This window comes from Dipteris shenzhenensis, chromosome 19, assembly GCF_047967505.1.
Source record: "Dipteris shenzhenensis isolate YYH24624 ecotype China chromosome 19, Dip_SZ_1.0, whole genome shotgun sequence".
In the NCBI taxonomy this organism is placed as follows: Eukaryota; Viridiplantae; Streptophyta; class Polypodiopsida; order Gleicheniales; family Dipteridaceae; genus Dipteris; species Dipteris shenzhenensis.
The window spans coordinates 19,545,362-19,560,498 of record NC_141614.1 but is presented as its reverse complement, the minus strand read 5'-3'; the positions used below and the strand labels follow the sequence as shown (position 1 = coordinate 19,560,498).

The following is a 15,137-nucleotide window of genomic DNA, read 5'->3' as shown; positions in this document are numbered from 1 at the left end:
ACATTCATTTTTGGGGGACAACCCAAGGCAGAGTACCTCTTATTGACTACAAATACATTCAATTTAGAGGGACAACTCAAGGCCGAGAACCTTTATTTGACTCAACACAAAACACACATAGCATAGGGGCCTAGAAAGCCCAACCCTCGTCAAAAAAAATCCTCATCGTCAATGCCATTGCAGACAACAACTTTAAAAAAATCATCCAAAACCATAGCAAGGAGCTAGTTGAACTATGAAGAAGCAGCTCTACTATTATTCAACAATGACGTTAGATTAACGTAATATGGAGCAGAATTCTTATGTAATTATTGCTTGGCCATGGTATTCCTATCATAATATAGACAAAGATTGGTATGCAAGCCACTAACAGCTTGCAAAAACTTGGCGAGCTAAACGCTAAGATTTCCATAGTGAACACAGGAATGGTTGCAATACTATTTGCTCAAACGAATTCACAATATCTTCAAAGAGTCACTTAACAAACAATCAATGCACTATCTGCCTCAGAGGACTTATTTTGCTGAAGAAAAGGCCTTGCACACATATTTGTAGCAGAAGGTAAACATATTTGTAGCGGAAGGTAAGAAAAGAATGATCATAACAAAGCCAAGAAAGAATACACAAATTACCTTCGGCATATGCGTCGCGTGCTGCTGCTTGAAAAGCCTGACAAAGTGAGCATTTTGTATCCTTCTTAATGGGAGAATTTCTAAGCAAACTAGGCTGAGTAGGAGGTTTGCTCGCACCCAAAAGCATAAGAGGAGAATTAAAAACGGATGGACAACGTTTCTCCTCAGCTTTCTCTTTTTTACCACAGCAGCAGTAATAAAAGCTTATTCTTGGCTTTGAAAACCTCTGAAAATGCTCTGCTGAAGGAAGCTATGCAACAGCAGCAGCGCAGAAACCCTGATTTCGGTGATGGAGAGCTCCAAAACGTCCATGCGGAGTCACACGTGCAGGTGCCTCTTGCACGAAGTGCCGACCAGCAAGCAAAGAGGGAGCCAAAGGCCTAGCTACAGCTAGCTCATCAGACCTGTCAGGAACTTTCTTTGGAGTGGGTTAAATGGCACCTCAGATGTTGTAGCCAGGGTGGCTTGGGAGACCCTCATTCTCCCCACTGGGAAGGAGGTCTCAATATTATTGATTCGAATTTGCAGTGTATGGCCTTGCTCTGCAAATTTGTACTGAGAGGTTTGATGTCTTGACAGGAGCCTTGGAAGGACTTTTTCCTACGCAGCATTCAATCTGGTACACCTTCCCACAGGGGAGATTGGATGAACAGCTCGAGATGGATTTTTACTTCAGCCCATCTTAGATCTCCCTCTTCCCCTCTCATGGCTTCCATTCTGAACAACAGCCTTTGCACACTAAAAAGTCTTAACATGGTGGATGCCTTGGGTCTGATGCAGCCACATCTCATTTTTTGTGAGGACTGTGTATAGGAAGATAAACAGATTTCCTTTAAAAAGATAAGAGGAGAAAAAGCACAGCAGCCGGTCGTGATCTTGTGCACACAAGCACGGTTGGCGACAATTGTAGGATGCAGAATTGCAGGACATTCCTAAGGGCACCAAAAGACCACAACCAGCCAAATGAGTGTTGGAGGTCAACATCTCTTGACGTCACCTAGAGAGAGGGGGCCTACGGTAGATAAGTGTGGTGGGCATATGTTGTGGGTGTGCCCCCCCCCCCCGTGAGGGTTGTCTAGGCTAGGTTTGTCACCATGTGTCTGCCCAAGCCTGGAGCATGTTTTGCCCCTCCTGTGGTACTTTTTCCCAGGCTGAGGTGCTTTTTCCCAAGCTGAGGTGGGCCGACCTGATAGTCGGCCACCTAGGCTTTCCTGATTGGACGAAGAGGGCAGGCTACCAGGCAGTTGGCAGCCTCTTGTAGGGCTGCAGGCAGTGGCAGCCTGTTCAGGGTGGTTGGGCAAGAGTAGAGGCTCCCCTTGGGCTGCCTTTGAGCCCTTTATTGGTCAGTGTGGAGAGGAGGCCAGTCGGCCCTTGAGGCACCCTGCAGTCAGCCTTCTACGAGGGGCAGTAGGGCTGCCGCTAGGCCCTTATATAGGGCAGAGAGAGATCGGCCCCTAGGGCTGTGGGACTGCCCACAGAGCAGGCTGGTCGTCCCTGCTTCTTGCTGACCGACTAGGGCGGTAGAGGCTTTATATAGGCCCCCCTCCTCCCTTCATTGTTCATCTCATCTTTGGGCCTGTTCTCCCATTGTTCAGTAGAGGTTTTCCCCAACAGGCTGTGGCATCCCCTCTCCCTCTCCGTGTGGTGTGTCTCTGTGTGAGGTCCTCTTTCTGTTCATTTCCGCTGCACTTCTCACATAGTATCAGAGCCACGGTTGGCTTGAGACCCGAGGAGCTGAGGGAGTGTTGGCCAGCACACAGAGAGGAGGTTAAGGGTGTTGTTCAGAGGAGTCTTTGAGGAGGAGCATGTGCGTGGTCTGGACTGTTCAGGTTCCTGGCAAGGGGTAACTTTGAAGGGTGTTTTCAGATCAGAGACGAGGCGTTCCCAAGGAACTGATAGTGAGGAGTGAAGGTACATTAGGCTGTAAGCCTTTTTATCCTCTTCTCCAGCCCTCTCCTTTCTTCCACCTTCTATCATTGTATATCCCATCCACCTTCTCTTTCAGTTCAGCTCTCTCCCCGACATGGCGACGTTGTCTGAGATAACAGAGAACAAGACTAGAATTCATGTGTTGCCCATGTTCCCAGCAGTTGGATGGGCTCATTTACGGCGTCTGGAGGGTGATGATGGAATCTGTGTTACAGTCATAAGATTTCATCTTGATAGGTGTTACCATACCAGATCCCTTGCGAAGGACCTTGGCATCCTGGAGCAAAAGGAGGCCAAGACCCTATCTCAGCTTTGGGACCGTGTCAATACAAGGGTAAGATCATTTATTTTTCTTAATTGTAATCCTCCAGTGATTAATCACGTGAAGCACATGACAATGGCCAAAGTATATGGGAGCATTTGGCGTCCATGTATAATCAAACCTCTCCCATGAAGAGAGTTTCCCTGGAGCTCCACAAGCAGTTGTTGGATACCAAGAAGTCTTCATCGATGCGACATCACATCATTCCAGGAACTTCATCAATGTGAGATCACATCCTTTCCTCTCCTGTTCGTCTCTCTATGTATCCTCTCCTATTCATCTTTCTACTTCTCCTTATTGGGTTCTTCACGATGTATTTCCCGGCGTGTGGTTCTTCGACGGCGGCGTATGTTTCCTGTTGGATGGTTAGGGTTCAATGTTAGGGTTTTAAATGGTTAGTTGCCTTACCTTTCCTCCTCTCTTCTCCTTTTAGTTTGTCACCTCTCCTTTGCTCTCCTCTACGCTCCCCTACCTCTCGTTTCCTCTCCTCTCTTGTTAGTTCGTCACCTCTCCTTTCCTCTCCTGTTTGTGTCTCCCTATGTCTCCTCTCCTATTCATCTTTCTATTTCTCCTCACTGGGTTCTTCACAATGTGTTTCCCGACGTGCGGTTCTTTAGCTACTCTTCTAGGTTCTTCACGGTTTGCTCGCCGTTCAGCGGTTCTTCAGCTCTTGGTGATGTCCGAGTCGTCCTTCCATATCAGTAGCTTTTGCAACGTTGCTTTTTTGCCTCCGAGGGAATCTGACATGCAACTTACTATAGTTGCATGTCGGTTTCAAAGGGCAGAGGAAAAGGGCCTTTCAGTTAGTCGTGCTGACATGCGATGTGTGGCGACAGGGCAAAGTCAATTGCATGGATACAAGTGGGTCAAGTCAGTTGTCGAACTTGGTAGAAGGTTGGGCTGTTAAAGTAGATGTTATTTGTGGTTTTCAATCAAGGTGGCTCCTCTATAAAAGAGAGCTGGGAAGAGATACGCAAGAAACGATGGACTGTGAGGAACGAAAATTGCGAGACAATCCACAAGGACGTCTCGCCGGATTTGTGCAATCCTCGGAGGTTGATATAGCAGGCGATCCATTCGACATACTGCGAAAGAGAAGACCGCAGAGTCGTACACACATTGCCTGCAACCTTCAACACACTTCACTTTACTCTCTAGCGAAACCTAAACGATTGGGAAGTATGTAAATCCCTATCCCATATACCTAGATGAATCCAAGAACATTCCCAAACTCATCCTCTAAAAACACAACATAGTGCACTTTCAATCTCACGATAGTCACTCATAACATTGAAAACCATAAACTCCATCACGCATAGCAAGGACTAGCTACTATGACATCCCCACTGACATCATCAGCGCCCAACAGTGGATGTAGACCACAGTATAAAAGTATGCTCTCACACATACAAATCCACACACACACACATACTTCAACATGAATTTATACAAAGTCTTCGTACTGAGTTTCTATCGGCACTCCGGAGTTTATAGTAGCCTTCCTCTTAGTAGCCCTAACCTTAACTCCTCAGTTTTTTGACCTGCGCTTTCCAAGACAAGGTCTTAGTACTCAAACCAGCCTCCAAGAAATGTTTTTTTGGCATGCCCTTAGGAAGCCTTAGTGAAGGTTCAACTTTCAAAAGTCCAAAATAATTTCTAGCATTTTTCACATGTGTTTTTGGCCCTTCAAGGGTCTTAGGGATGGGTGAAAATTTGGGACTTGGATTTGGAAAAGGTGGGTTTTGTGTGTTGTTGGTCAAGTTGACCAAGTTAGTGGAATCCCTAGGGTTAGTTAGGGTTACATGGATGGTTAGGATTCAATGTTAGGGTTTTAGATGGTTAGTTGCCTTACCTTTCCTCCTTTCTTCTCCTTTTAGTTTGTCACCTCTGCTTTGCTCTCCTCTACGCCTCCCCTACCTCTCATTTCCTCTCCTCTCCTATTAGTTCGTCACCTCTCCTTTCCTCTCATGTTCATCTCTCTGTCTCCTCTCCTATTCATCTTTCTACTTCTCCTCACTGGGTTCTTCATGATGTGTTTCCCAACATGCGGTTCTTCAGCTACTCTTCTAGGTTCTTCACAATTTCCTCGCCGTTAACAATTCTTCAACTCTTGGTGATGTCCGAATCGTCCTCCCATGTCAGTAGCTTTTGCAACGTTGCTTTTTTGCCTCCGAGGGGATCTGACAGCAACTTACTATAGTTGCATGTCGATTTTGAAGGGAAGAGGAAAAGGGACTTCCAGTTAGTCGTGCTATCATCAACTTTCAGAAGTCAAAAATAATTTCTAGCATTTTTCACACGTGTTTTTGGCCCTTCAAGGGTCTTAGGGATGGGTGAAAATTTTGGACTTGGGTTGGGAAAAGGTGGGTTTTATGTGTTGTTGGTCAAGTTCACCAAGTTAGTGGAATCCCTAGGGTTAGTTAGGGTTAGTTGGATGGTTAGGGTTCAATGTTAGGGTTTTAGATGGTTAGTTGCCTTACCTTCCCTCCTCTCTTCCCCTTTTAGTTTGTCACATCTCCTTTGCTCTCCTCTACGCCTCCCCTACCTCTCGTTTCCTCTCCTCTCCTGTTAGTTTGCACCTCTCCTTTCCTATCCTATTCGTCTCTCTATGACTCCTCTCGTATTCGTCTTTCTACTTCTCCTCACTGGGTTCTTCGTGAAGTGTTTCCCAACGTGCGGTTCTTCAGCTACTCTTCTAGGTTCTTCACGGTTTGCTCGACCTTCAGCGGTTCTGCAGCTCCTGGTGATGTCCGACAGACAAACTCGTAGTTTAAACAAGGTCGTAGAATCTGCGTCCATCATATCGGCGACTGCATCCAGCGACATATATAAAATTAAACGGAGGAGTGCAACAAGTCCGTAGCAATTCGAATCTACTATACAATTGAAAGCATCAGGAAGACAATTAGCACTATGAAACAACGAATCACCCGCCACGCATTCAGTCATGTCCATTTCGCCCATCACAATCCAACAGCTTCCTTTCGAACTCCAAATACCTCAAATCCTCAGACACAAAAGCACAAGACTCTAGATACTTAAAATCCTCAGGCACAAAAGCACAACATTGCAGATACCGTTACACTACGGCCGTGCACCCTTTTATAGAGGAGCCACCACGACCGAAAACCACAAATAACATTTAATTTAACAGTCCAATCTTCTACCAAGTTTGACCACTGACTTGACCCACTCATATCCATGCAATCGACTTTGCACTATCGCCACACATCGCATGACAGCACGACTAACTGGAAGGCCCTTTTTCTCTGCCCTTCGAAATCGACATGCAACTATAGTAAGTTGCATGTCAGATTCCCTCGGAGGAAAAAAAGCAATGTTGCAAAAGCTACTGACAGGGGAGGAAATTATCTTCAAAAATTCGACATAGAATGCTTAGAAGCCACCACAAGTCTTTCCAAGAAGGACGGAGTGGAGGCGCAATTTGATGATCTCTTCTATTGTTCATTGAAGAAGAGCTCTCTACCTTAGCCACTTCCATAATTGGGAAGTATCACTTATCAAGGCAACATATTCACTGCCATATTTAGCTTCAGCACCTCCCTCTCCAACAAGCATGAACAACAAGATTGGCAAAGTAGTTGATTCATTTTGATGAGCGAGCTGAGCGACAATGATTTTTGAAGGGTGTTGAGTACCTTTTGGTCTTGAGTAAGGTGGTTTCATGAGCAACACATGGTACAATTTTTGTGAGCAAAGTCAACCATAATTTTTATGTGCATGCATGTATTAGAGATTGTCATAAGAGAATATTTTTGTGTATGAGAGACAGAAATGAGTTCATGTATGAGTGTGTAAGTGTAAAAGAGAATGAGAGAGATGGGGAGGGATCGTGTGTGTGCATGTGAGGAAGACAATGACAAAAGAGAGAGCTCGCGGGGGTGTGTTATGTAGAGAGAAATAGTATAACTGCACACCAAGAATGTAGCTGTGTGATAGAGAGAGAGAGAGAGAGAGAGGGAGGGAGGGAGGGAGGGAGCGAGGGAGGGCAAAGGTGATTTAGTTGTGAATGATTTACCCCTAAATCCACAACTGATGGTCGAATCATCTAGTGAAATAGTAGAGTAAACTAAGCATAGATTCAAGTGATTTAGTGATGTCTATGACGGAGAGGGTCTCGAAACTGCAAATTTATCAAGGACAATTTCAGTTTCCACCTTAAAACCCGACGAGCAGTCTCTAACCCATCGCAGACAAGTTCTGTCACTCGTACTATCTGAATTGGGAAGTATCACTTATCAAGGCAACAGATTCACTGCCACGTGTCAAAGTCTAACTGATCAGTTCACAGTTTGGCAAATTTGGACCTCCAATACCCAACCTAGGTGTTCAGACTTGGTACAAATGGGACAGATTAGCTGGAAAAACTCAAAGCTGCAAGGTTTCATTGGTTCCTACGTCCCATGGGCAAAGGCCATTGAAGGTAAGCAATAAAAATGGTTTTTGAAGACATCAATTACCAAATCGTTGCAAAATACAATATTTGAAAACACTACTGAACCCTATCGAATCCTAGGTCAATTTTAGAAATTTCACTAGCATATATTAGGGCTTTTAATCAAGAGATAAAGCTAAACATAATGGTCTAAGAATCGGTCGATGTTGAGCTCTTTGGATCTTGATTCAATTGGGATTATGGTGGCTACCATGTGTATATCTGCAGTTCCAAACACATGGCTATAACGTTTTTGCAAGCAAGGAGAACGCAGCTTTGAACAGATTTGCTCCAAGATTTAGATCAAATGAAAAGCATTTATCCCACAAGAAACCCTAGAAAGAGCTCTTATACCAAAGAAGCTTATACCAATATAGCTCAGCTAGTCTATCTTCCATGCGTCAATGTTTAGTATTTCATGTGTTAATGTTTAATATCTTAGATAGAAACCATTGCAGAGCAAAGACACAAGAATGGTTATTTGAAGCTGAAAAGAATGCTTATTTGATTGCCAAATGATTTCCATCTTTGATACATTTAATGAAAGGTCTAAAGAGCGATAGTAATACTATCACACACATGACTCAGAACCATTAAAAGCACAGTCAATGTGGGAGTTCATATATTCAGTCAATACAGTAAGAGGCACTGCACTGATTTGTTCTCCTTCACACTCAGATCTGGCACGTCAGCATCACTTCCAAAATCTTGAGATGACTCGCATCTATACCCCCTTCCCCTAACTGCCTTTCACATGCAACCAAATAAGCTTCGGCACTTCCACAGACAGCCTAGCTCAAACCTTGTGAGGGCAAATTCTTCACATACACCAGCTCTTCCCCGATCAAAGATAGACCGCACATCCTTGAAGCCTCCAAGGGCCAGCAGGTGAATGACTCACTGCGACAGACTTTCCATAAAATCACTAAAAAAGTCTGGAAGCAGTATACACCAGTGCTGGAGCACCACAGCAACCAAAACAAAAAAATTTAACACAGATAAGCAGAGAGTAAACCTTCACAAAAAAGCATCTTAAAGGCAGAGCTAGAGAAGGAGGAAATGCAGCCTGAGTAGTACAATCAGAGCAAGAGATAGGTGAAGAAAAGTCTATAACAGAAAACTTTGACAAATATACCTCACCCGATGTTTGACAGGCACAAGGACGTTGTCCACGTTACTTAAGAGACGCTTGTAATGCACCGAGGACAGTTTCTAAAATAAAATATAGTTAATAATTTACATAACTTATAGCAAACTTAAAATTTAACGAGAATCAGAGTACAATGCGTCCTCCGAACATCATTCCGAGCGGTTCGCACTGCACGAGGCTTGAGCTTGTATTGGTTTCACTCCATCGCATACTTTGCATGGAGAGTATGATACAATGCATGGCGATACGAAACAGATTGAACAGCCATCCAATGTGGCATATAGAAAAGCATTCTCTTTTGTATGGCCAAGCATTACATCGTACTATGCCGTACCTCTTTCATGTGAGCAAGACAAAACCTGCAGCCGCTAGCTTGAAAAGCATGAAATCAGTATATCAAAGAGAGAAACATACGCCTTACGCAGACGCTAAGGCCAAAACACGATCCTCTGAACACGAACCCAAGGCAAAGCAGAGCTCAAGGCACAAACAGAACGCCAAAGCCAACTCAAGCTTCTTCGTTTTCTCTACGAGAAATGGCAAGAGATACGCAAGAAACGATGGGCTGTGAGGAACAGAAATTGTGAGACATTCCACAAGGACGTCTCGCCGGATTTCTACAATCCTCGGAGCTTGATATAGCAGGCGATCCATTCGACATAATGCAAAAGAGAAGAGCGCAGAGTCGTACACACATTGCCTGCAACCTTCAACACACTTCACTTTACTCTCTAGCGAAACCTAAACGATTGGGAAGTATGTAAATCCCTATCCTAGTTTATAGTAGCCTTCCTCCTCAATAGCCCTAACCCTAACTCCTCAGTTTTTTGACCTGCCCTTTCCAAGACAAGGTCTTACTACTCAAATCAGCATCCAAGAAATCTTCTTTTGGCCTGACCTTAGGAAGCCTTAGTGAAGGTTAAACTTTCAAAAGTCCAAAATAATTTCTAGCCTTTTTCACATGTGTTTTTGAACCTTCAAGCGTCTTAGGGATGGGTGAAATTTTGGACTTGGGTTGGGAAAAGGTGGGTTTTGTGTGTTGTTGGTCAACTTGACCAAGTTAGTGGAATCCCTAGGGTTAGTTAGGGTTACTTGGATGGTTAGGGTTCAATGTTAGGGTTTTAGATCGTTAGTTGCCTTAGCTTTCCTCCTCTCTTCTCCATTTAGTTTGTCACGTCTCCTTTGCTCTCCTCTATGCCTCCCCTACCTCTGGTTTCCTCTCCTCTCCTGTTAGTGCGTCACTTCTCCTTTCCTCTCCTATTTGTCTCCCTATGTCTCCTCTCCTATTCGTCCTTCTACTTCTCCTCACTGGGTTCTTCACGATGTGTTTCCCGGCATGCGGTTCTTCTGCTACTCTTCTAGGCTCTTCACGGTTTGCTCATCATTGAGCGGTTCTTCAACTCCTGGTGATGTTTGAGTCGACCTCCCATGTCAATAGCTTTTGCAACGTTGCTTTTTTGCCTCCAAGGGAATCTGACATGCAACTTACTATAGTTGCATGTCGGTTTAGAAGGACAAAGGAAAAGGGCCTTCCAGTTAGTCGTGCTGTCATGCGATGTGTGGCGACAAGGCAAAGTCGATTGCATGGATACGACTGGGTCAAGCCAGTTGTTGAACTTGGTAGAAGGTTGGACTGTTAAAGTAGATGTTATTTGTGGTTTTCGATCGTGGTGGCTCCGCTATAAAAGAGAGATGGGAAGAGATACGCAAGAAACGATCGACTGTGAGGAACCAAAACTGCGAGACGATCCACAAGGACGTCTCGTCGGATTTCTGCAATCCTCGGAGGTTGATATAGCAGGCCATCCATTCGACACACTGCGAAAGAGAAGAGCGCAGAGTCGTACACACATTGCCTGCAACCTTCAACACACTTCACTTCACGCTCTAGCGAAACCTAAACAATTGGGAAGTACGTAAATCCCTATCCTAGTTTATAGTAGCCTTCCTCCTCAGTAGCCCTAACCGTAACTCCACATTTTTTTGGCCTGCCCTTTCACAGACATCTTTTTTTGGCCTGCCCTTAGGAAGCCTTCGTGAACGTTCAACTTTCAAAAGTCCAAAATAATTTCTAGCATTTTTCACATGTGTTTTTGGCCCTTCAAGAGTCTTAGGGATGGGTGAAAATTTGAGACTTGGGTTGGGAAAAGGTGGGTTTTGTGTGTTGTTGGTCAAGTTGACCAAATTAGTGGAATCCCTAGGGTTAGTTGGATGGTTTGGGTTCAATGTTAGGGTTTTAGATGGTTAGTTGCCTTACCTTTCCTCCTCTCTTCTCCTTTTAGTTTGTCACCTCTCCTTTGCTCTCCTCTACGCCTCCCCTACCTCTCGTTTCCTCTCCTCTCCTATTAGTTCGTCACCTCTCCTTTCCTCTCCTATTCGTCTCTCTATGTCTCCTCTCCTATTCGTCTTTCTACTTCTCCTCAGTAAGTTCTTCACCATGTGTTTCCCCGCATGCGGTTCTTCAACTACTGTTCTAGCTTCTTCACGGTTTGCTCGCCATTGAGCGGTTCTCCAGCTCCTGGTGATGTCCAAGTCGTCCTCCCATGTCAATAGCTTTTGCAACGTTGATTTTTTGCCTCTGAGGGAATCTGACATGCAACTTACTATAGTTGCATGTCGGCTTCGAAGGGCACAGGAAAAGGGCCTTCCAGTTAGTCGTGCTGTCATGCGATGTGTGGCGACAGGGCAAAGTCCATTGCATGGAAATGAGTGGGTCAAGTGAGTTGTCGAACTTGGTAGAACTTTCGACTATTAAAGTAGATGTTATTTGTGGTTTTCGGTCATGGTGGCTCCTCTATAAAACGGTGCACGGCCATAGTGGAACGAGAGATGGGAAGAGATACACAAGAAACGATGGACTGTGAGGAAGGAAAATTGCGAGACAATCCATAAGGACGTCTCGCCGGATTTGTGCAATCCTGAGAGATTGATATAGCAAGCGATCCATTCGACATACTGCGAAAGAGAAGAGCGCAGAGTCGTACACACATTGCCTGCAACCTTCAACACACTTCACTTTACTCTCTAGCAAAACCTAAATGATTGGGAAGTATCTAAATCCCTATCCCAGTTTATAGTAGCCTTCCTCCTCAATATCCCTAACCCTAACTCCTCAGTTTTTTGGCTTGCCCTTTCCAAGACAAGGTCTTAGTACGCAAGAAATCTTTTTTTGGCCTACCCTTAGAAAGCCTTAGTGAAGGTTCAACTTTCAGAAGTCAAAAATAATTTCTAGCATTTTTCACATGTGTTTTTGGCCCTTCAAGGGTCTTAGGGATGGGTGAAAATTTTGGACTTGGATTCGAAAAAGGTGGTAGATTCAGTTGTCAAACTTGGTAGAAGATTGGACTGTTAAAGTAGATGTTATTTGTTGTTTTCGATCGTGGTGGCTCCTCTATAAAAGGGTGCACGGCCGTAGTGTAACGGTATCTGCAGTGTTGCGCTTTTGTGCCTGAGGATTTGAAGTATCTGAAATGTTGTGCTTTTGTGCCTGAGGATTTGAGGTATCTGGAGTTCGAAAGGAAGTTGTTGGATTGTGATGGGCAAAATGGAGATGGCTGAATGCGTGGAAGGTGAGTCGTTGTTTCATAGTGCTAATTGTCTCCATGATGCTTTCAGCTATATAGTAGATTTGAATTTCTATGGACTTGTTGCACTCCTTCGTTTAATTTTATATAAGTCGCTAGATGCAGTCGCCGATATGATGGACACAGATTCTGCGACCTTGTTTAATCTGTGACTTTGTCTGTCGGTATAAATTATCTTCAAAAATTCGACATAGAATGCTTAGAAGCCACCACAAGTCTTTCTAGGAAGGACGGAATGGAGGCGCAATTTGATGATCTCTTCTACTCTTCATTGAAGAAGAGCTCTCTACCTTAGCCACTTCCATAAGTGTCACCCGCTTTCTGCAAGTGTCACCTTAGCCACAAAGATCAGCAAGTAGCTTCCGAAGCCAAACACACTCCATTGTAGCTGTAAAAGCCGCTCTGTACTCAGCTTCACAGCTAGAAGTAGCAATTGTACTCTACTTCTTGCTCAACCAAGAAACAGTGGCCACTATGTGACACACGAGTGTCAGAACAACCAGCCCAATCACTATCAGTGAATCCGTGCATGACAAGTGAAGTATCAACCCCATAAAGAAGGCCTAAATGCTGAGTGTCTTTAAGATATCTAAAAACACGCTTCACAGCATGCCAATGGTGCATACATGGGCTGTGCATGTATCTGCTCAACTATGAGACAGCATACTGTAGATCAGGTCTTGTATGGCATAGGTAAATCAAACAACCAACTGCCTGCTGATAAAGAGTGACATCACATGTACCGCTGCCATCCTCAAAAGACAAGTGAAAACCATTCTCTTATGGTGTGGATACTGGCTTGCAATCCTCAAACTGAAAACGCTGCAAAAGCTGTCCAATGTCCTTGGATTGTGACATCAAAATGGCCCCCTCGCTGCTAGTAAATTGAATGCCCAGATAGTAGTGCAGAAGACCAAGATCAGAGATAGCAGATGTCTGCTGCAAAGCAAGTTTAAAATCTGCAATTTGCTGAGCATGTATCCCAGTTACAAGCATGTCATCCACATAAAGGACTAAAATCAGCAAGTCTGTCGCACGCTTGCGGATGTAAAGGGTAGCCTCTATAGGGCTGTTCTGAAAGCCAAGTGTGAGCAAGCCCGAGGTGCCTGCTTCAATCCATAGAAGGCCTTTTTCAAGCGGCATACCTTGCTTTCACAACCTTCAACCTCAAAGCCACAAGGTTGGGAAACATAGACCTCTTCCTACAAATGCCCATGAAGGAAACCTGTCCTAATATCAAGCTGATGTATCTGCCAATGAAAGTGGGCAGCAAAGGCAATAACAATGCGAATGGTAGTGATCCTGGAAGTGGGAGCAAAAGTCTCCTCAAAGTCAATGCCATGCTGCTAAGCATAGCCCTTAGCAACAAGACGGGCTTTGTAATGGTCCACTGAACCATCAGCTTTCCGTTTGATCTTGTAAAGCCACTTAGTTCAAATGGAATTCTTGCCATAAGGCAAATCACACAACTCCCAAGTGTCATTCTGATGGATAGAATCCAATTCAACTTGCATGGCCTTCATAAAACAATCATTCTCAAAGGCATCTTGATGACATAATGGCACTTCATTGCATGCTGTAGCAACCAAAGCATAAGCAACAAAACTAGCGTGCTCTTTCCGGACAGCTGCTCTCGTATGGGCTGGCAGAGGAGTGTCTTGTTTGCTGTCTTTTAATGTGTCAAGGAGCCAACGGGATACCTTTTTAGGCTCCTGAATTTCTGCTCTTTCCTGGTCAAGAGCCCTGTGCAAATGATCCTGATCAATGATAGGCATATCAGGCTGAATTTCTGCATGCACATGTGGCTGCAAATGACCAACAGATGGAGGAGGGACAAACTCAGATGGAACATCATCCCGAGCATTGGATGGAAACAAAGGCATCAAGCTGTCAAATATGTCTGGGGCATCAACAACGGGCTGTTTTTGACAATCCAGCAAAGGCATAGTGGAAGATTCATCAAACACAACATCCCGACTGACAAAATACTTGCCCGTGTGGGACTGATATAGCTTATTGCCCCTACTCTCCGAACTATACCCAAGAAAAATGCATTTAACAGCTTTATCATCCAACTTAGTGCGTCTCTGTGAAGGCACATGAGCATAAGCTAAGCATCCACAAGTCCTCATGTGGGAAATGCGAGGCTTACGACCCATGCAAGCCTCATAAGGTGTGATAGTTTGCAATGCCTTTGTTGGACATCTATTCAAGATGTAATGCATAAGCTAAGCATCCACAAGTCCTCATGTGGGAAATGCGAGGCTTACGACCCATGCAAGCCTCATAAGGTGTGATAGTTTGCAATGCCTTTGTTGGACATCTATTCAAGATGTAATTTGCACACATGACCGCATCCAACCACAACTTATTAGTGAAATGTTTGCCTTTCAACATGCATCTGGCCATTTCCATCACTAATCTATTCTTTCGCTCAGCCACGGGATTCTGTTAAGGAGTATAAGGCACCATGCATCGATGATTAATGCCACGGGAAGCCCAAAAAACAGCAAACTCCTTCGACATGTATTCACCCCCCCTGTTTGTATTTATGTGAGCAATGTGCAGCCCACTCTCATTCTCAGCCAAGGCAATAAAGTGCTTGAAGCATGAAGAAACATCAGACTTGGATTTCAATGCGAAAATCCAAGTGTACCTGGTGAAATCATCAATAAAAGTAACAAAATAGTAGAATCCCCAAGAGCTGCAACCCTCATGGGTCCACAAACATCACTATGAACCAAATAAAGCTTACGTGAAGCACCAACTCTCCCATCCTTGGGAAACACAGCACGGTGCATCTTACCAAGTAAGCATGGTTCACAAACATGTTTGGTAGGCATATGCATTTTGGGAAGATCCACAACCATATCTTCCTTATATAACTTCACCAGGGCTCCAAAATTGAGGTGTCCAAACCTCTCATGCCACAAATGAGTATCTGCCATGGTAGAATCAATAGCTAAGGCATGTGCATCCGCAAGTGCACCATCTTCATCTGAACATCTGTCATAAGCATCAAGTCTGTAAAGACCGCTAGACAATGTGCCAGTCAAAACCAGGG

The 15,137-nt window shown here is 44.4% G+C and overlaps 1 protein-coding gene across 1 annotated transcript in view; it reads right to left on the bottom strand.

The window, feature by feature from the left end:
- LOC147890189 (callose synthase 9-like) overlaps nt 1-15,137 on the bottom strand; it is a 243,601-nt gene that overhangs the window by 180,024 nt on the left and 48,440 nt on the right. The gene's annotated exons all lie outside the window — the stretch shown is intronic.